The following is a 22,778-nucleotide window of genomic DNA, read 5'->3' as shown; positions in this document are numbered from 1 at the left end:
GGTATTGAGCGTAAGATCGCGAAAGCATGACAGGTAAGTCTAATGTTAATGAATCCTTTACATCTGATATTGGCATGAATGTAGACCCACAGAAACTTAAAGATGTTGACATATAACTAGGAAAGCACTTTGGAAAAGATAGGAAAATATGCCTCTCTTAAGTGGTATATCGAAGTCATCAATAAGAACATTTGTAGTGAAAATGAACAAGCAGTTAATGATTATTTATGAATGTGATTGTTTTGAAGACCCCTGTGATGAACCAGAGGTTATTTGCCCAGAAACACAGTGAAGCAAGAACTGAAATTAATGTTAAAAATGTTAACAAAGTATAAAAATAGGCTTATTTCTTTCATATTTTAATTATATCTTTTAAGATGGAAGTTTACTTCCGTGTCATCCTGCAAGTTTTTTCCAAATATTGGGATAGTTCGTTTCAAAAGTGGACAAAAGCCAATCTCGGTTTCAGAAATGGACATCGTCATATTTGAACGTGTTTTACATTGACTTAGACTTAAATTCCTAAGTGTCAACCATGATTTTCTTGTTCGTAGGGCTGGAAATATGACACAAACATTTTTCACACACATACAGTAGTGTGCAAATTAATTGGGACAAGCTCATACTTTACAAAGAATTGAAATTGGTTAGCTGTAACCGATTTTATCTGCTCAACTGTTGTACTGTTGATGGACTATTGTTGCCTTGACCATGAACAACAGTTGTCGGTCCCCTCCAGTTCAGTTGAGTGCTTGTATTGTATAGCAACAGTGTGTGTTATTTATGTGTTCTTGAGAGGAAAACTTTGTGTTTGTTTTAAAATGGACATTTCACCAGTGAAGCGGGCAAAAATAGTTGCTCTTCGTGAACACACATCTATGACTATAAGAGACATTGCATCTGTTGTTGGTGTGGGAAAATGTAGTGTTTCAAGACCTCTTAGGGCATATCGTGACATTGCCTCCTTGTCTCCAAAGAGAAAAGGCAGATGTGGACAGAAACGAAAAACCACCCATAGAACTAACAAAATTCTACTTAGAAACAGTAGAATTCATCCTCACAAGACAAGCAAAGACCTTCAGAGAGATTTATTGGCTACTGGGGTTGAAATTGATTCAACGGTACGGCGTAGGCTTCTTGATTGTGGGCGGAAGGCATGAAAACCAATAAAGAAGCAGTTGTTAAACGCCTGCCATGAAGAAAAACTGTTAGCATGGGCCAAAATATATCAATCTTGGACCTCCAATGACTGGAAACGTGTAATTTTCAGTGACGAATCACATTTTATTGTTCAAGATTACAGAGCACGGGTTGTCAGGTGAAACACCCATGAGGCAGTGCGAGCTGAGCATCTTGAAGAGATTCTAAAACACACCCCCCCGCAAAAAAAATGTTTTGGGGTTTGTTCACTGCAAGTGGTCCTGGGGCTCTAGTTCCAGTTGATGGCATTTTGAATTCAACCAAATACATGGAAATCTTTAGGCGCAGGATTGTGCCAATCCTACAGACCTTCGCAGATGGTGGAGAAACATTTGAAGATGATCTGGCCCCGTATCACACTTCTAAAGCAGTCAAGACATTCGTGGAAGAAAACAACATTAATGTGCTTCAGTCGCCTGGTAATTCACCAGACTTAAACCCCATAACGAATTTGTGGAGTATTGTGAAAAGGCGTCTTGGTAAAATGGACTGTTCAACAAAGGAACGCATGTTAGTAAATGTGGTAAAAGTGTGGTTTCATGACGGGGAACTACGAAACATCTGCTCTAACCCGATCGAATCTATGCCACAACGTGTTCAGATGGTCATTAAAGCAAAAGAAGGACACATTAGTTATTAATATTCAGTAAGCTCCTAACTGTGTTATACATATAGTAATAAATCGTCTTGTCCCAATTAATTTGCACACTACTGTAACATAGAGAAACGAAAATTTGGCTCTACTGAAAAATTAACAAAATGGCTTTTGTCCATGTTTGATACTAGGCCCCTCATATGATCATATCTTATTTTGTATTAATTTAAGACATTTTAGAGTGGGTGTGTGTACCAAGAAAGTGGCTATGCGGTCTGCCTCACGTAGCATTCGGGAGATTGTGCGTTCGAAGCCAGCTGTCATCAGCATTTGAGAAGGTCTTTCGTTGTCTCCCATTTTCGCATCAGAAAATACTGCGTCGTAGCCTTAATTAAGGCCACGGTTGCTTCCTTGGAAGTTCTAGCCCTTTCTTACCCCCATCGTAGCCATAAGACCTGTCTATGTAGGTGCGATGTAAGGCAACTAGTAAAAATTTAAAAAAAGTATATGTGCGCATTCGAAGATCCATATTTATCATTATTGCAGGAGATGTTATACATGAATACTGATGGAGCAGTTTACAGTATCAGGCGGCATCTAAACGTTTCCGTTTGAGGTCGTTGCTGAAGCACACATTCAACGTAGCACCACTCCGATGCGGTATATAAGTACGGACATGTTGTGAAAGGGATTAGTGTGACAGTCGTGTCGAGCCGAGGTGCAGCCACGTGAACTATGGCAACGTTAATACCAAATGCGTCCAAACAGGACCAACGTGCTGCTATTCTGTTCTTAGCATCCGAAGGACAAACACGGCGGACATCCATTGGAGAAGGATGACTGTTTATGGAGCAGGTATGTCTGTCGAAAACCACCGTTGGTGGAAAGGTGCACCAAGAAACGTGCGGGTCGCGTTTCGACGCAAGACGTCGGTCGACCGCGAAGCTCGTCACACAAAAGGTACGGCATATCAAGTAGGAGATACTCGAGCATCCGCCCTATAGTCCTGATCTCTCCCCACACGATTATCACGCCTTCAATACACTCGAGAAGGTCTTGAAAGGTTGACGCTTCCTGTCGGAGGAGGATGTGCAGCAGGCAGTTACCAACTTCTTCACGCAGCAGCACACGTTGTTTTACCAGACGGAGATCTTCAACCTGGTGCGTTGGTGGGATGAATGCCTCATTGCTCACGTCGATTTTGCCTGTTTGACACACCGATGCAGGACTGTACGGCCATGGAACGGAAAGTTTTTAATCGCTCTTTATACTACTTATTATTCGTAATGTCAGTGCACACTGTAAACTAAATTTCATTACATCATTTAAAATTTGATTTGTCTGCGTTAACTTGACCATCAAATTCTGTCTGTAGGTTATTCGTACTTTCCTCTGATGTTGCCTTCAGTTCCTCATGAAAGGGATAGTGCTCCGGTGGAATGAATTTTAGCAGACTTTTGAGATGCTTCATCTTTCCTCGATTAATATTACGCATCATAGAGGAAGAAGATGCCATTTTGTTACGTTAAACAGTTCACTTCGAAATGTCAGATATGGTACAGGATGACCTGTGTCAGAATGAAACAGCTCTTTAAGGAAAGGAAGACCACACGTATCGCATAGCTCTCGCTTTCGCATGAGAACCTTTCCTTTGGTATCATTAACTCCTTCACTTGGCTTTATTTAGCAGAAAACCATCCAATTAACGTACGGTGCTCTTCTTAAAGTATGAAGTAAGTGATGAAATGAAACTCAGTACTTATGTCTACATTAACACCACATCACTTAAGCAAAGCGAAAATCTCCATGTAGGCTGCAGAAACCGTTTCACTTAACAAGTTTTAAAAATGTCACTAATATATAAAGAATTACCATTAAATATATCGAGATGTAAGCTCGCTCATCCTGCCTTCATTATGTTCGATTCTCCTGGCTATGGCCACGATATCAAAAGTAACGCTTGTTTATTTTCCTTTCAGTATGGGAATACTTTTAATTAATGAGTTTATTACAAATTGAAATTTAATATTAATTTGAGTATTTGCACTTATATTTTTGCTCTTAATTCCCATGGCAATGCGTATTTGATATAACTAAATAAATTATTGTCCACTGTGAGGTGACGCCTTCGGCGATGGAAATTAACCATTCATCACATCATTGACACCATCCCTTATAGGGGAGCTTTTCATATTTGGAAGAACGTGACATTCCCCTGGCACTTTCTCTGAGCTGTAATAGGACTTATCAACGTTCACCGAATCAAATATAAAGGCGTGGTCCTGTGGTCTGGCGGTAGTTAATCAGTAGAGATGGGAATACTAATTATAGGCACGATTAGGTTAGAATGCAAACATATTTGAACAAGGCGCAAGTATCATCTAGCCCCATTACAGTTTTGCAGGTGAGTTGAATAAATTTTAGGGGTTCTGAGAATTCAGATCGCTAATATTTATATAAATCTCACTGCAGAACCGCGGTGCGGGTAGAAGAGACTTTACGGTTACTGATAATTCAGAACACTAATATTCATGCAAATCTCACAGCAGAACCGTACTGCGGGTAGAAGACACTTTAGGGGTTCTGTTAGTACAGAACGCTAATATTTATATAAATCTCACTGCAGAACCGCTGTGCGGGTAGAAGACACTTTACGGTTACTGCTAATTCAGAACACTAATATTCGTGCAAATCTCACAGCAGAACCGTACTGCGGGTAGAAGACACTATAGGGGTTCTGTTAGTACAGAACGCTAATATTTATGCAAATCTCACTGCAGAACCGTGCTGCGGGTAGAAGACACTGTAGGGGTTATATTAGTTCAGAACGCTAATATTTATATAAATCTCACTGCAGAACCCTTGTGAGGATTGAAGACACTCTAGGGGTTCTGATAGTTCAGAACGCTAATATTTATACAAATCTCGCTACAGAACTGTTGTGAGGGTAGAAGACATATTAGAGGTTCTGATAGTCCAGATCGCTAATATTTATGCAAATCTCATTGTAGAACCGCGGTGCGGGTAGAAGACACTTTACGGTTACTGATAGTTCTGAACACTAATATTCATGCAAATCTCACAGCAGAACCGTACTGCGGATAGAAGACACTTTAGGGGTTCTGTTAGTACAGAACGCTAATATTTATGCAAATCTCACTGCAGAACCGTGCTGCGGGTAGAAGGAACTGTAGGGGTTATATTAGTTCAGAACGCTAATATTTATATAAATCTCACTGCAGAACCCTTGTGAGGATTGAAGACACTCTAGGGTCTAGGGGTTCTGATAGTTCAGAACGCTAATATTTATACAAATCTCGCTACAGAACTGTTGTGAGGGTAGAAGACATATTAGGGATTCTGATAGTCCAGATCGCTAATATTTATGCAAATCTCACTGCAGAACCGTTCTGCGGGTAGAAGACACTTTAGGATTTCTGATACTTCAGATCGCTAATATTTGTTCAAATCTCACTGCAGAACCATTGTGCGGGTAGAAGGCACTTTAGGGGTTCTGATAGTTCAGATCGCTAATACTTGTGCAAATCTCACTGCAGAACCGTTGTGCGAGTAGAAGACACATACAGAATTTGAATAAGTTGTCTATCAAAACAGTCCTGAAATGATTTGACCTCAAAGTCTCACCAGTGATCACCTATGGATTAGAAATTGTATGGCCGCATCTAAAAATATAACAGTTGGAGCACCTAGAAAAAGTGAAAGCTAGTTTCTAAAAGAGGCACCATGTGTCTCGAAGTATACGCCTTCAAGGCTTGTATATGAGTTAACTCGCGAACCCCTCTACGTAGGGGATCTCCGTCGTCACCTACCGCTACCAACTAAACCAACGCATCTACAGTTCATATAGAAATTAAGAGCAAAGAAGAAAGACATATGGAGCGAATTTTACTCGACGGACACAATGATTTGGAAAGACTGGCAAGGAGGAGGATATGAGCTGAGACACTTGATTACACGGTTTGCAATTCACGGATTTCATTATAAGCTGTGTAAAACTAAGAAATTCCATCAACCAGACACGGACTGTGTATGTGAACGTTGTGGTAAGGGCTGTGAACGTTATCATGCCATGATTTGTACTTGTCGGTGCGAATCGATGATAGCCTTCTGCAGAGATGACTAATGTTGTGTTGTTAATGTAAATATCTTTTGGCCACTGGCTGCAATAAAGTATATTATTATAGTTCAGGTCACTAATATTTATGCAAATCTCAACGCAGAACCGTTGTGCGGGTAGAAGACACTTTAGGGCATCTGATAGTTCAGTTGCTGATGCGAGGGCAAGTTCGGCTAGCCAGATGCAGATATTTTGATTTGACACCCATGGGCGACCTGCGCGTTGTGATGGGGACGAAACGATGATGAACACGACACACACACCCAGCCCCCGTGCGAGCGGAATTAACCAATTACGGTTAAATTTACCGAATCTGCCAGGAATCGAACCTGGGAGCCCTGTTGCTAAAGGCCAGCACGCTTACCATTTAGCCATGGAACCGGACTCCTTAGTGTGGTGAATATGAATAGGAGACTGTGTTGGGTCAAACATAAATACTAAGTGCCGGAGCCCAGAGAAATTATCAGATGCGAATAAATTCCTCGATCTGGCCGAATATCGAATCCGTGACCGGCTGCACCCCAGGCCTGGACGTTAACCATTCAGAAAAGAAATTGGACGCCACGTATTTCAAGAAACACGAGTGGGAGAAAGAGTTACCGCACTATGGAGTAATAGATTATCCGCAATACATTGGTTGGCTCACCGGTAATCTGTAGCAGCACGGGCGGACGTTCACTTTCATTACAGTTTACAGTGAGTGAATTTGAAAACGAATGCAGATATTACCTTTCATCTAAGCAGCTGTTGAAAACTATGTTCATGGTTCTTGATATTAACGTTGCATCAGCGTAAAGAATTCCGGATCACTCGTTGCGTCTCCGTCTGTGAAATTTTAAGTTCAGCCTTCTGATTTCATTCTTCAGGGCTTCAAGAGTTCGTGGACTGTCCTTTTACACTTTGTGTTTTCAAGTTCGCAACAAATAAAACTCACAAACACTTATATTTACGAACGTTTGTGGAAATATCTCAACTGTAAGTATTCGTTGTACAAACCTGTACGTCGCCATGCTAATAACACATATAACAAGTGTACTAATGCAACACTGGTTACGCTAACGACATGTGTTCATAATCTTAACATTCACTCCTACCGGGCGAGTTGGCCGTTCGGTTAGGTGCGCGCAGCTGTAAGCTGGGAGTTCGAAACCCACTGTCGGCAGCCCTGAAGATATTTCTTTCCTGGTTTCTAATTTTCACAGCAGGCAAATGCTGGGGCTGTACCTTAATTAAGGCCACGGCCGCTTTCTTCCCACTCCTAGGCCTTTTCTAAACAATTGTCGCCATAAGAACTATCTGTGTCGGTGCGACGTAGAGCCAATTGCCGCTAACCATGTTGAATGCACTGACAGGCCGCGGACTCCATCCCCGCCACCTAGGAAGAAGCCAAGCATTTCCACAGTCTAGCTTCGTGTCAACACCGGATAACTAATTAGTATGAGTGGGTAAGCAACTTTAGCCGGGTAATGTGCGGTCCTCCCAACCCTCCTTGAAGGAAGCAATTCCAGTACCTTTCACGAATACACCCACAGTTTGTGAAGCGGACCTCGCTCGGCGAACGTTCGGAAAACACGAAACATTTCAAGTCGAAATAATTTCTACATGACACCTACAACTAAACTGATCGAATATCTCATCTAAAATAGGAAATGCGATGCATCCAACAACAATAGTCTTGCCTTGGCTTGAGTTCATTAAGTAGTGCAACAGCATTGAGGTTCTAACATTGCCATGCCGCGTGGATAATCAGTGAATTCTGGACTGCGGCGTGGTAGCAGGTTGAGGCAGGTGTTGTTTGAATCGTATCAGCGGCTTCCTTAAATATACGGAAGAAAATAATATCCTTGAAAAGGTTTTGAGAGAATGACGCGAAGAACGGACTAACTTGGAGGTTATACCTGGGTCATAAGAAGGATTGTACATTGCCTGTACGCTGCATACGGCAACAACACACGTCAATTGCCTCAGAAGACAGGCAGCGAAATTCAGCATTCCATAGTTGTTGAAGAAAACAGAGTTCTTTACCAACATCAAAGAAGCTAGCAGAGAGATGCTAGTAGATCGAGGAAAAATCAAGAGGACTTAGAAACTTAAGTATCTGCGCGAATGGATTGAACCCATCATACCAGAAAGAGCATTATTATCCATGAAGGTGAACAAGTTGGAACTGGCTTATCGACTGACAAACAACACATATAAGGAGAAATTGAAACTGAAGCACTACATGTCAGTCATACGACCAGAGGCTCTCTATGTCATGGAGTGTCTTTCACTGAACCGAAGAAGTCTGATGGAGAAACTGGCAGTCAGAGAGAGGAGAATTCTCAGGAAAATCTTTGGTGTGGTAAAGGAAGATGAGGAATAATGTAGGCGGCACAATTTCGAGCTTTACGAACATACAGAGAGTCTCTCTGATTGTGCTAGGAAAAGAAGAGTAGGCTCTCTATGGCCATATAGTAAGGCTACTTCCGTAAAGACTGGCCAAAGACTGTCCATCTTCTGGCACAACAAGAAGATTCGGACCACTTGGCGGACAGCAATCAAGAAGGACATTAAAGAACTACGAATATTAGATCTTCGAGATAGACGGTCAACGACGTGCCCTGAAAGAAGTCCAAGGATTTCAGGAAACCGCGAGATGAAAGGTACCCGCTGGACGGATGAGAGAGAGGAGTTACACCGGCGGAAAATGCTAGAATACTGGGCAAATATCAAAGCCCAACAATTGAACAAGCGCGGTCCAAAGAAGGCCAAATCAAACCAAGAAGAAGAAGAAGAAGAAGAAGAAGAAAAAGAAGAAGACGATTTGGGAACATTGCTCTGCGGCGACGTGCGAAACGTTTCTTTCTTTCGTTAAATGTTGTGACAGTGTACAAAAAATGCTTATCGAGAGTCGGTCAGAGTTAAGGCGCCCAACGCCGTGAGGCGAGTTCCGCTCTATTTGAGCCACAGACGACCACATCCACTGCCACAAATTTGTTTAGAAAAAGAATAAAATATTAACAATGAAGTTTCACACCCATACGGAGGACCTGCTACGTATTCTACCTCAGAACTTGATCCAGACACAGCCCCGTTCGAATTTCTAAACATTTTAAACGTAAAGCATCTACCGAGCGGAGTGGTAACTATGGAGCAAATCTCTGCATTCGGGAGGTAAGTGGGTTCGAACCCCACCGTCGGCAGTCCGGTTTCTCATTTTTACTTCGAGGAATATGCCGAGACAGTAGGTATTCATAGGACAAAGCCGATTCCTTACATCTCCTTGAAATGAAAATTCACAGCCTGTTTCCAGTCATTTGAGCGGGTCAGGAATGAAACCCCCATCTATCGGCGAGGATAGGAACTGTGCCGGCTGCCGTAGCCTGTCGCACTACTCTGGGGCAATGGTTAATGACTGACAGATGAAATGAAATTATAGTGGAGAGTGAAGCTGGAATGAAAGATGACAGGGAAAACCGGAGTACCTGGAGAAAAACCTCCACTTTGTCCAGCACAAATCTCACATGGAGTGACCGGGATTTGAACTACGGAACCCAGCGGTGAGAGGCCGACGTGCTGCCGCCTGAGCCACGGTGGCTTATCCTTACACCTCCTTACCGAATTTAATTCATCATCTTTCAGTTTATCTTAATTAGCTCCTGAATTACGTTTTGCGCCAGGAATAGTGTCTGGCAGTAAAAACGTGCCATAAAAATATAACCCCACCTCATCCAACAGACCGTATAAAGAAACGGCACTAAGGGATAGATGCAGAATGTGGCAAATAGTGTAAGAGAAATTATAATTCAGAGACAAATTATATCTTAAGACTTAGTATAAAAATTAACGTAATTATCGTAATTAGGCCTTAAGTTATTCTTATTTTTGCTAATTGTTTAACGCCCCACACTGAAGGTTTCCGACTACGGAAGGATTGGGAAGAGCTAGAATTGGGAAGGTAGCGGACATGGCATTAGTTAAGGCACGGTCCCAGCACTTACCTGGTGTGAAAATGTACGAGGATACCAACTTTAGGGCTACCGATGGTGGGATTCGAACCCACTACCTCCCGAATTCAAGCTCAGACAAGCGCAACCCTAACTGCGTGGCTAATTCGCTCGGTTAACATTTCGTTTTATTAAATCAGTTGAATCTGCTACGTGTTTAAACACAGACTGATATTATACACGAAGGTTAAGGTAAAACAAAAATACGGAGCGGTAAAGCATAAACTAACAAATAACGAGAAAAATTGCAATGAAGGTACTGATCATTCCTTGTTACCTTAAAAGTGCACCATTCGTCTTCTTTACTTGCTGAGGCAAGGTAAGCTGCAAAGTGTTCCAACAGTTCGATACCTGCATAGCTTTCCTTAATAGATAAGCTATATCCGTCTTCCGCTGTAACCGACTCAGTAGTCGCTAATTAGCTTATCATATTTTCTTCGCTGGATATTTTAATAATTACCTTGAATTAATTGTGATACGATAAATTCGGCATTACCCAAGCACACGTGGATAGTTTGTACATTACCCCGGTAGAGCGCGGAACGAGACTGAAATCAATTCCGTATTTTATCCAAATTTGAGGTTGATGCCAGATTTACTCGTCGCATATACAATTCTTCTTCCTGATATTGATAAATTCTCTCAGAGGAAATATACAAACCTACCAGCGTTATCTGGCGTATTACTTTTTTTGACAAACTTGTCTAATTATTGTAAAACTATCTGAGGTGTAACAACGTGGTGACATCTTCACTGTAATCTCATCAATGTGGGCGTGGTTCAAATCCCACCCGACCTCAATCGTATTCTTGGAGTAAAACGTCTTGTCCCTCTGATTCAGATTCGACATAAAACTCAAGAACGTGCAAAAATGACGTATGCATTAATGAATATGATCAGCAATTACCAAGTAAACTTTCGTTTACTGCAATCATAGATAATTGTTTGCTTATAATACGAGACATTAAGGATATTCAAAACCAAGAAACATCACGGCTGATGGCCAGGTGTCATCGTGGAGAGCTGCTTCGAGTCCTGTTAGCGGAAACAATTCACCATAAGAATGTTTATTTATTTATTTATTTATTTATTTATTTATTTATTTATTTATTTATTTTATTGTTCAAAAGGCATTTCTGCCCACTTACAGAACATTTCCATTCCTTATTTCTAATTTCATAAATAATTTACAATGAAAATTGAAATATAAAACCTAATACGAAACTTATGAACTATGGACGGTGGTAAGCGTGTGTTTCAAGTTATTATGTTAAATTCCACTAAAATATACATTGTTAATGTAAAGTAATCTAAGGACTAAATTATTCGTGGCAGGCCTACACAAGTATGCTACTCTATTTAATTTATGTCTTCTCTCTGTGTAAGTTTCCCTCTGACTGACCTTAACAAGACACTCCTCGTGAAATATGTGATCAAATGGAGTGAGGACATAGGACGCTCTTGATGATGAGGATGATGATTCGTCCGTCAACTGGAAACGTTAAGCCTTGAGAAGAACCTTGCTGTCATTCGACAGTTGTAGGTTATTTGGCGAAACAGGGTTTTACCTCTTCCTGCCCTGCTATTATCATCATAGTCATCATCATCACCATCACCTCAACATACCCAGACTTTCCCGGCACCGGTCAGCTACTGATCCGAATCATTCTACCAAATACAGACTGTTACTAAAACACGTGAATTCACTTACGTATATCACAGTCGTACAGCATGACGATTGAATACGTAAAGATCACAATGCGATCAACAAAGCAATTATCCAACCAGGGTGAGCCTACAAAATGTTAGCTTACAAAATTGATAACTTTTCCTTGCAAATATAAAATACCGACATTTATGAACAATGTATAAAATATCCTAAGATTGTACTAAAATTTGGATTCGATCAGATGAAGGGTTTTTTAGAAACAATGTGTTAAATTGGACGCATGGTTGAAACAGGCACTTTTTCCCCCTACCTGTGATATATTAAAATACAAATTAAACATGGAAATCTACATGACCTAATGTGAATTGAAAAGAGGAATTATGATGTTGTTACTGGATTTTCTGTATTTCATAAAGAATTCCAAACTCGAGTGCACATAATATTTTGGTCGACAGTAGTGCCGAGGTTTCGAACATTGGAAGTCGATACCTTCCAGTCATCCAAGCTGTGCAGAAATGGCTTAGCTTAGCTTGGCCTTGCTTAGCCTCGTACAGATCGTTAGTTTGTTGCTTTTGAAATATCTCTTGTTAATTTCGTATCTCATTCTGTATGTTCTTGCGAGTGTTACTTTGTGTGGTATCAAGTATCGATTCCAAAACCTAAAGTTAATAATTTTGGCACTTACATATGAAAGCACGAGCTATTAACATTATGGAATTATGTACAGTAGAATTCACAGCGAACATGACATGGTATTCCCTAATTTCCCCTAGTACTATGCAAATTAATGAATTACTCCAAGTTTCCTCGTTAGACATTTAACACACCGCTTCCGCAAACCTATTTTCAAGAAGGAATCATTATAATGCCCTTATTCTATTCTGTCGTCACGTAACTCAATACTAACAAACATTCTAGTCAGATGTGATATTATGCGCTCCACCCGACGGGAGGGTAATCTACTTACATCTTCTCTCGCATTACCGCACTAATTAATGCTTTTAGGGGGTCTTGCTCCTCCAAGAAGACGGGAGCAGCGCCCCTCCACCGCACGCGGTGACTTAAGGAAACGACATTAAAATATCAACACTGTCGCCAAGCCCGGTCTCACGTATTGTTTACAGCGTCGCCAAGCGGAAGGCAAGGGAAATAGCTTGCATGTAAGCTGACTAGAGCCTCTTTCCTCCGTCTGACTTTCTCCTTGCACTTGATCCTTTCTACACAAAGAATGAAGAAGCTCTCGTTGAAAATTCAACCTGAAGGTCGATACGAATGTAGAAGCGAAAACAAGTAAACGTTGATCCTTAAAACAATGGCTCAAAGGGATCCCTGTTTTGCTTGCTTAGAGAGAAAAGCGGCAAAAATCTTCACTTAAAGTATCCTACATAATCCTAAATTAGATTAAAATATTGTAAAAGAAGTCCCCTCCGCCCATTCCCAAACCATCCTGAATAACGACCTTCCATATGCATCATACACAGCCCCACATCCCAACCCGCTCGCGTTTGCCACCCCTCATACTATAAGATATGATCCAAGTCATCACTATCTTCCTCCACAAGCCTCCCCTACTTGCTGGCCCACCTACAAGATGCCGACAACCAAACCCTAAATCTCAATTTTCTAACATCTCACTCCCTTCTCAACACCCGTTTTAATTTCAACCCCACCCCGTTCAAACCGTAGTTTGAACTTCCACCTTGCCAATGCACCACCTTCATAAACATAATCACCTCTGTACGCATATGAGAAGTAGCTTACCGTTTGAGTGGCCTGCCTTTCCCCTGAGGTGCGACGACAATTAAGGATATCCATGTCCTGAGAAGAATTGAATGGCACCAAAAATTGATTTCGAGATATTTACACAAACGCAAAGTCATTTGTATTAACTCATCTGTCCTGTGAAATATAAAGTACTATATAGTAACATGAAGACAAAAACACGAGTTTTCTCGTTAATTTACCAAAATTAGTACTAATTTAAGGATATTGTCATAATCGGAGATAATATAGCTTCCTTTAGTTTCCTTATTTTGCACCACCTGACTAACCAACACAATAGTAATTTACAGATTCAATTTGACTTCTAAAAAACAGTACAGTGTAGTATATCGTCCTTTTTAAACAAATTCTGTCGCCTCAAGGGTAGTGTCCTGGAGCGTGAGACATTAGGTCGGGGATACCACTGGGAAGGATGACCAGTAACTCGCCCAGGTGGCCTCACCTGCTACGCTGGACAGGGGCCTTGTCGGAGGATGCGAGGATTAGAAGGGATAGACAAGAAACAGGGAAGGAATAGCCCTCGGCCTTAAGTTTGGCACCATCCCGGCATTTGCCTGGAGGAGAAGTGGGAAACCACCGAAAACCACTTCCAGGATGGCTGAGGTGAGAATCCAACCAACCTCTACTCAGTCGACCTCCCGAGGCTGAGTGGACCCCGTTCCAGCCCTCATGCCACTTGTCAAATTTCATGGGACAGTGAGGAATCGAACCGGGACCCCCTGGGGTGGCAGCTAATCACACTAACCACTACACCACACACCAAAATGTGTTGATATAAAATGTTCTACGTAATACAATATTCTACTTAATAAAAACATGCAACATGAAATATATATATATAAAATCCGTAATTCTGTCTGTCAATTACAGGGACTTTGAGGAAAAGAGAAGGTTTCAAATATTCACCATTTATGGATTATTGTGTCTTATTTACAAAAAAAAAATACAATGAACTTCTTACGACCACGGCTTTTGTACGTTCTTAAAAATACGTTTCTCTCAGTGAAGTCGTTGTAAGATATTCGTCATTATGACGTAGGTACACGGCTATACCTATCACCATGATGTCGAACTGCGTACATGCTGGCTTCTTTTGCCTTCTACAGCTGTATCTGAGACTAAAACTGCTACCAGTTATGGGTTACAAGAACAATGCAGTGATGACCATCATACTTGAACTGGTCAGTGAAAAACACTATCTTTCAGTGAAAAGAATTAATCATTATTTCCTTTCTGGGCTTTATCATTATCGATAAACATGAGATAGAAAAGTCCACGTGGTAGCGTCCTCATTAACTCCTCAAATCCTTGCGGTCTGACAGCGTGGTAAGACCGTTCGAATCCCGTTCGCTGAAGGTATTTGTACAATCAGAACGTTGGTCGGCCTGAGGGGGAGGTGCCGTTATGGAATGTCTGCTCACTAGAATGCTGCCAAAAGCCAGAATTAAATTCAAAACCCCTCCGCAGTGCTCATATGGAATGAGGTTCGTTTTGGATAGTCGTATGTAGCTTTCTCAAGAATGTTCAGATCCACAGGCATCAAAGTACAACTGCACTCAATTCGGTTTGTACGAAAATACTACAACACCTGTTTTAACTCCTTTCGAAACCGTATCAATCTGGAAAGTGTAACTTTTAATCATAAGATATATTAACAGTCCATTTAGAATTTCCAATTACTTTATAAATAGTAATTTCGGCTGTCAAAGAGAGGCTTATGAACTAGTAGCGTAATGAAGACTCAGAAATTGCAGTTAGTCACTTGATACAAAATCAATACATTAATTTCATGATTTAGGGTTTGACGTTTGGTCAAAATTCATTTCCCGCGCAGTCATATTGAGAGCAACAATCGGAAGATTAAGCTACGTAAAGTACTGGGCGAGTTGGCCGTGCGGTAGGGGCGCACAGCTGTGAGCTTGCATCCGGGAGATAGTGAGTTCGAATACCACTGTCGGCAGCCCTGAAGATGGTTTTCCGTGCTCTCCCATTTTCACACCAGGCAAATGCTGGGGCTGTACCTTAATTAAGACCACGGCTGCTTCCTTCCAACTCCTATCCCTTTCTTGTCCCATCGTCGCCATAAGACCTATCTCTGTCGGTGCGACGTAAAGCAACTAGCAGAAAAACTACGTAAAGTTTACGCCCTTAGAAACCAGATTGTGCAATAATCTAAAAAAAATAACATTTTAGTGGTTGTCGAGTGTTGCGCAACGCCATCCAATTATTTTCAGCTCATACATCATACATTCTGTACTCATCCATTCATATATCATACATTCAATAACTGGTCAATTATCCTCATACCCACTCATTCAAAGGCTTTGTGCACTCGCTCACCAGCATCCATCTCTCCATAAAACGCAGTCGTTATTCACCATGACCATAAGTCAAAAAAATAATGCCAAGTATCATTTATTTATACCTCAGTAATTTGCCAGGAGCACTCCCGAAACCTTGCTCTCCCTCCTTAGCAAAGTGACCGATGATTATCCCATATATTTTGTTGTTTGAGTCATCAGTCCATAGACTGGTTTGTTGCAGCCCTCCATGCCACCCTATCCTGTGCTAACCTTTTCATTTCTACGTAACTACTGCATCCTACATCTGTTCTAATCTGCTTGTCGTATTCATACCTTGGTCTATCCCTACCCGTTCTTACAACCTATGCATCCTTTAGAAACCAACTGCACAAGTCCTGGGTGTCTTAAGATGTGTTCTATCATTCTATCTCTTCTTCTCATCAAATTTAACCAAACTGATCTCCTCTCGCCAATTCGATTCAGTATCTCTTCATTTGTGATTCGATCTATCCATCTCACCTTCAGTATTCTTCTGTAACACCACATTTCAAACGCTTCTATTTTCTTTCTTTCTGAGCTAGATATCGTCCATGTTCACTTCCATACAACACCACGCTCCAGACGAAAGTCTTCAAAAACATCTTTCTAACTCCTACATCAATGTTCGAAGTGCGCAAATTTCTTTTCTTAAGAAAGCTCTTCCTTGCTTCTGATAATCTGCATTTTATGTCCTCCTTACTTCTGCCATCGTTAGTTATTTTACTACTCAAGTAACAATATTCATTTACTTTCTTTAAGACTTCATTTCCTAATCTAATATTTCCTGCATAACCGGCCTTCGTTCGACTGCACTCCATTACTTTTGGTTTGGACTTATTTATTTTCATCTTGTACTCTTTACACAAGACTTCGTCCATATCATTCAGCAGCTTCTCGAGATCTTTTGCAGTCTCAGAAAAAATAACGATATCATCGGCAAATCCCAAGATTTTGATTTCCTCTCCTTGGATTGTGATTCCCTTTCCAAATTCCTCTTTGATTTCCTTTACTGTCTGTTCTATGTACACATTGAAAAGTAGGGGGGGACAAACTGCACTCTTGCCTCACTCCTTTCTGGATTGCTGCTTCTCATTCAAAGCCCTCGATTCTTATCACTGCAGACTGATTTTTATACAGATTGTAGATAATTCTTCCTTCTCGGTGTCTGATCCCAATCACTTTCAAAATCTTAAATAGCTTGGTCCAATCAACATTATCGAATGCCTTTTCTAGATCTTGTCCTTCTTGATTCGATCCTCTAAGATCAGACGTAAAGTCAGGATTGCTTCACGTATTTCTACATTTCTTCTGAAGCCAAATTGATCTTTTCCCAACTCAGATTCAACTTGTTTTTCCATTCCTCTGTAAATAATACGTGTTAGAATTTTGCAGGCATGTGATACTAAACTAATGGTGCGATCGGTTTCACACCTGTCAGCACCGGCTTTCTTGGGAATAGGTATAACAACATTCTGCCGAAAATTGGATGGGACTTCTCCTGTCTCATACATCTTACACACTAACTGGAATAACCTTGCCATGCTGGTTTCTCCTAACGCAGTCAGTAATTCAGAGGAAAATTTATCAAATCCAGGTGCCTTGTTCCTAGTTAGGTCGCTCACAGCTCTGTCAAAATCTGATCTCAAAATTGGGTCTTCCATTTCATCAGCATCAACAGACTCTTGTTGTTCCAGAACCAAATTATCTACATCTTCACCTTGATACAACTGTTGAATATGTTCCTGCCATCTTTCTGCTTTGTCTTCTTTCCCTAGAAGTGGCTTTCCATCTGAGCTCTTAATATTCATACAGCTAGATTTCCTTTCTCCAAAGGTTCCTTGATTTTCTTGTATGCAACATCTACCTTTCCTAGGACCATACAACCTTCGATATCCTTGCACTTCTCCTTCAGCCAGTCTTCCTTAGCTACCTTGCACTTTCTATCTACTTCATTCTTTAATCGACTGTATTCTTTCCTGCCTTCTTCATTTCTAGCATTCTTGTATTTTCGTCGTTCATCATTCAGGTCTAGTATCTCCTGAGTTATCCACTGATTCTTAATTGATCTCTTCTTCCTCCCTAACATTTCTTCAGCAGCCCTGCTGACTTAATTTTTCATTGTCTTTCCTTCAGACTTTTCATTTAGTCCTTTTGCAACATGTTCCTTGAAACAATCCCTCACACTCTTCTCGTTCAAATTGTCTAGATCCCATCTTTTGCATTCTTTCCCAATTTATTCATCTTCAGATGGCATTTCATGACCAACAAGTTGTGGTCAGAGTCCACGTCTGCTCCTGGAAAAGTTTTGCAACCCAACACCTGGTTTCTGAATCTCTGCCTAATCATAATGAAGTCTATTTGATACCTTCCAGTGTCTCCAGGTCTCATCCACGTATACAGCCGTCGTTTGTGGTGTTTGAACCATGTATTGGCAAGGACTAAATTATGATCAGTGCAGATTTCAACCAGCCGACATCCTCTTTCGTTCCTTTGTCCCAATCCAAATTCTCCTGCTGTGTTACCTTCTCTTCCTTGGCCTACCACTGCATTTCAGTCTCCCATCACAATTAGATTCTCGTCAACTTTTATATATTGTATTAAATATTCTGTCTCTTCATATGTTATTTCGATTTCCTCATCATCCGCTGAGCTAGTAGGCATATAGACCTGCACTATTGTGGTGGGCATTGGTTTGGTGTCTATCTTGACGACAATAATTCTTTCACTATGCTGATCGTAGTAGCTTACCCGCTGCCCTATTTTCTTATTCATTATTAAACCAATTCCTGCATTTCCTCTGTTTGATTCTGTGTTCATAATTCGGTAGTCGCCTGACCAGAACTCTTGTTCGTCCTGCCAAAGTACTTCACTTATACCAACTACATCTAACTTTAGTCTATCCATCTCCCTTTTCAGATTCTCTAATCTACCACAACGATAAAGATTTCTAACATTCCACGCTCTGATTCGCAGAATGTCGGTATCCATCTTCCTGATGATCGCCCCCCTCTCATGTGGTCCCCAACCGAAGATCCGAATGGGGGACTAGTTTACCTCCGGAATATTTTACCCGGAAGGAAGCCATCATCGGTACATCATTCATACAGAGAGAGCTGCATGTCCGCGGGAGTTAGTTACGGCTGTATTTTCCCGTTGCTTTGAGCCGTATAGCAGTGTCAACACAGCTAAGCCATGTTGAGTATCATTACAAGGCCGTATCAGTCAATCATCCAGGATGCCGCCCTTGCAACTTCTGAGAGGCTGTTACCCCCGTTTCGATGAACCATTCCTTAGTCTGGTGTCTCAACAGATATCCATCCGATATGGCTGCGTCTGCGTCTCGGCTATCTGCTTCGTTGGGACACGCAAGCCTTCCCACCGCGGCAATGTCACATGGTTCGCAGGGGAGGATCTCATGTATACTGTATATATTTTACCCATCTTTTCAATTTATTTGGGTTTCCGAGGGCAACAATGTCGAGAGTGGATCTTCAATATCGCAGAGAGAATGTTACCACCCGCGTAAACTGCCGCAGAGGGAGACAACAGGTGTTTAACGAACGAACGTCACGTCGCCTCCGCAGAACGATACTGGGCGCTCGACAGGCTACTGTGAGTCAGACAACCACCCAGTTGAATTTTGTGAGTAAGCAACCCATTTCTACCAGGACTGTAAGGCGGCAACTGCCTCCAGCCGACGACCATTCGTGTCCTTTTGATGACACCTCTGCTTACTGTAGAGCTCAAAGACGTGCATGGGACCTCGAACATCGGCAATATATCACAGAACCGATGAACCCCGGTTCCAGTTGTATCGAGCTGATGGGCGCCTGAGTGTGTCTTATGCCCCATGAAGCTATGGATCCTGTGTGTCAACAAGGTTGTGTCAAGGCGGGAGGTTGCTCAATTCTAATAGTCGCAATTAGGTCCCACTTTCTGGCTTCAGGGTGCACTGACATGTGCACGTTATGTGGACATTCATTCTGATCATCTGCATCCCTTTCTGGCCCTAGAGTACCCTGGTGGAGGTACAATGTTTCAACAGGACAATGCGGGCATGCAGGCCATAGGAGGAGCACTCCAGAGAAGTTACAACCATGGATTGGCCATCCAGATCCCCTGATCTTAATCCAATCGAGCATTTATGGGATTCTGCCGATGCTGGTGTATGCTCCATGAACACCACACCAACCACACAAGACTAACTGTGGGTAGCAGTGCATGATCCCTCCAGAGCGATTCGAACACCTTGAAGAGTCGATGCCTCACCGAATTGCTGCCCTTCTGAGGGGTCGTGGAGGGGCAACTCATTATTAATGTACATCCAGTGTCTTCGCATGACTTTTGGCCACTCAGTGTATAGAGACTGAGAATTTGATTATATGTAAGTGGTTATCTGAGAAACTAATTCAACGGTTTAGAAATTTATTTCATAACTTGGAAGATACCATTCCGGATACCATAGATTATGCATCATTCCGAAATATCAAAAAGTTCCCGCGAAAATCGCGATTTATGGGAAAATGGCAGGTATAGTAAATCTCAATGTTTGTACGTTCGGATGTCTGTGTATTTTACGTCAAATCTACGTGACTGATGGAACTCAAATTTGGCAAGTTTATAGCTGACACCTTTGGTTAACACACAGCGTACTTACTATCAGGTTATCTTTTAAGTGGGCTATGTAGCGAAAGAATATGTGTAGCAACTCATTGGAAAACGTACACTCCGAGCGCTAAAGATCCAATACGTTGCCTGAACGGTTAGTCTTATTGAACAATGAAGCGCACTAAGTACTCTACAAATTCCAAATTACTTAAAAAGTGTATATTAATTTTCTTAGTATCTATAATAGTTCTAGAGAAAAAATATTTTGTTGTGTTTTGACGGATGCTTTATCCTTGGCCTCTTTGTCTTGGTTTCTTTCATGTAAAAAATGATTGATGGACCGTGCTCAAGTTTGGCTGGCATACAACTGGAACCATTTGTTAACATATGGGCTAATTACTATTATAGTGAATCTCAAGGAGACCATGTAGGAAAATAAAATCTGAAGCAAGTTATAGGAGAATGTACGTCCGCGACCCGTAAAAGTGAATAAGCTGCCTGAACGGTTAGACCTATTAAGTAAAAGAGTCAACAAGTATACTTAAAATTCAATTTACAGGTGAAGTGTACAGTGTGGTCGGAAAAACTTGTACCGGAAATATTGTCATATTGATAAATAATCTGAAAAAATGTTAGATATCTCATGCCGTTGTCATTTTATCATCTGCTGAAATTAGCCAATCAGATCGCTTCAGATGGGCTTTGCGATGCGGTGTTGCTAATTTTGTACGTGGCGCCACTATAAGAAATAAACTTCTCCAGGGGAGGGACTTTAAAGGCTCGCTCCCACCTAGTGGAATCGAATCGAACCGAACAGCCGAAATTTCCACTCGACCGCTCACATCTAGCGGAACAGATTATACGGGAATCTTCAGGCTTGCAATGGACGGTCTGACAGAAGTGAGGAGGCAGAGATGGGAGAAGTTTCTGGGTGCATGAAATTAACAAGAGAGCCGAAAGAAGACTATTCAAACTTATTTGAATGTTTATTGCGCGATGAAGCTAACTCTCGACGGTAGCTCAGAGTTATTGTATTGCAATTTCAATAACTATTTCAGATAGCAGAATTTAACAGAAAAGTTCAAATTTACAGGAGGAAATGCTACCTCAGATGCAATGGGACTCCGTGATCATTTTCAAAACAACTATAATATACCAGATTGTGTCCTGTGGCAGGATGAAATCATTAATCGAGGTAGCCTCACCATTATTTTTTTACAATCTGCTTGACGTCGTACCGACACAGATAGGTCTTATGGCGACGATGGGATAGGAAAGGGCTAGGACCATGGCCTTAATTAAGGTACGGGACGAGCATTTGCCTGGTGTGTAAAATGGGGAAAACACGGAAAACTATTTTCAGGTCTGCCGACAGTGGTTTTCGAACTCACTATCTCCCGAATGAAAACTCACATCTGCGCCACCCTAACCGCACGGCCAACTCTCTGTAACATTAATCAAAGACAGTGAAGTGTAGTTATTGTCTACAACAGAGCAATTTAGTATACAGTAGCCTACTATTTGTTAGGAACACATATACGACAGTTTGAAACCTAGGGAATGCGGCTTAGAAATCGTTCACTGTAAATATAATAAACAATTAAATATAGATCCCATATGCGATGTGGTGTCAATTATCGTACTGATATACCGTATGTGGACTCCAACATAACATGATTTTGTGAGGAAGTCAACAAAATTTATGAAGTAAATTGTATATAGACTACACTAACCTACCACAAAATTTAATATTCTAGTAAGTTTGGTTTTTCATAGCCTTGCTTATTTCCTCCCAGGCATTATTTTTACGTTGTTGTAGTAATGCTCGTGGGTCTTGTAGTAGAGGAAATTATATTTTTGAATTAAACTGGTAAGTTTTCCGTGTCTTGTATTAATAAATTAAATTAACTAACACAAAACAGAACGTTCCCGACCGTATCCAAGAAACAGTTGACTTTCCAGCTGAAGGTGATACACATTTGCCGCCAAATGTTCGTCCGAAAGATCTCGACCCGACCGTCTACGAAGTTGCACGAATCTTGATAATTCTGTTCTATTCCACTCCGCTAGTCGAAAAATATTCTTGGCAGAGAATCCTGTTCCGTTCGGTTCGATTCGATTCGACTCGTGGCGATCGCCATCTCTATCTCCCATTTAAACACATGTTAAAAACAAATTCTGTTCTGTTCGATTCGATTCCATTCCACTAGGTGGGAGCGGGCCTTAACATGGACCAGAGCCCTGCGTTTCGCTCGAACGTGAGCAAGGGATCAGTTTGTTGGCTAGTACACCGCTAGATGGAGTTAGCGTGCGAGGCATTATTGCCCGCCAGTGAGCTAGGAGCGAGTGATTCTCGTGGTGACAGTTGCTTAGTCAACATGGAGCGGGAAACTAGAGAGGTGAGTCACGAATACAGTTCAAGGGAGCCAGTAGGCTTCAAAATTGATGTGTGGGA

Source organism: Anabrus simplex, chromosome 7, assembly GCF_040414725.1.
Source record: "Anabrus simplex isolate iqAnaSimp1 chromosome 7, ASM4041472v1, whole genome shotgun sequence".
NCBI classification, from domain to species: Eukaryota; Metazoa; Arthropoda; class Insecta; order Orthoptera; family Tettigoniidae; genus Anabrus; species Anabrus simplex.
The sequence above is the reverse complement of the archived record's forward strand: the minus strand, read 5'-3'. Positions refer to the sequence as shown.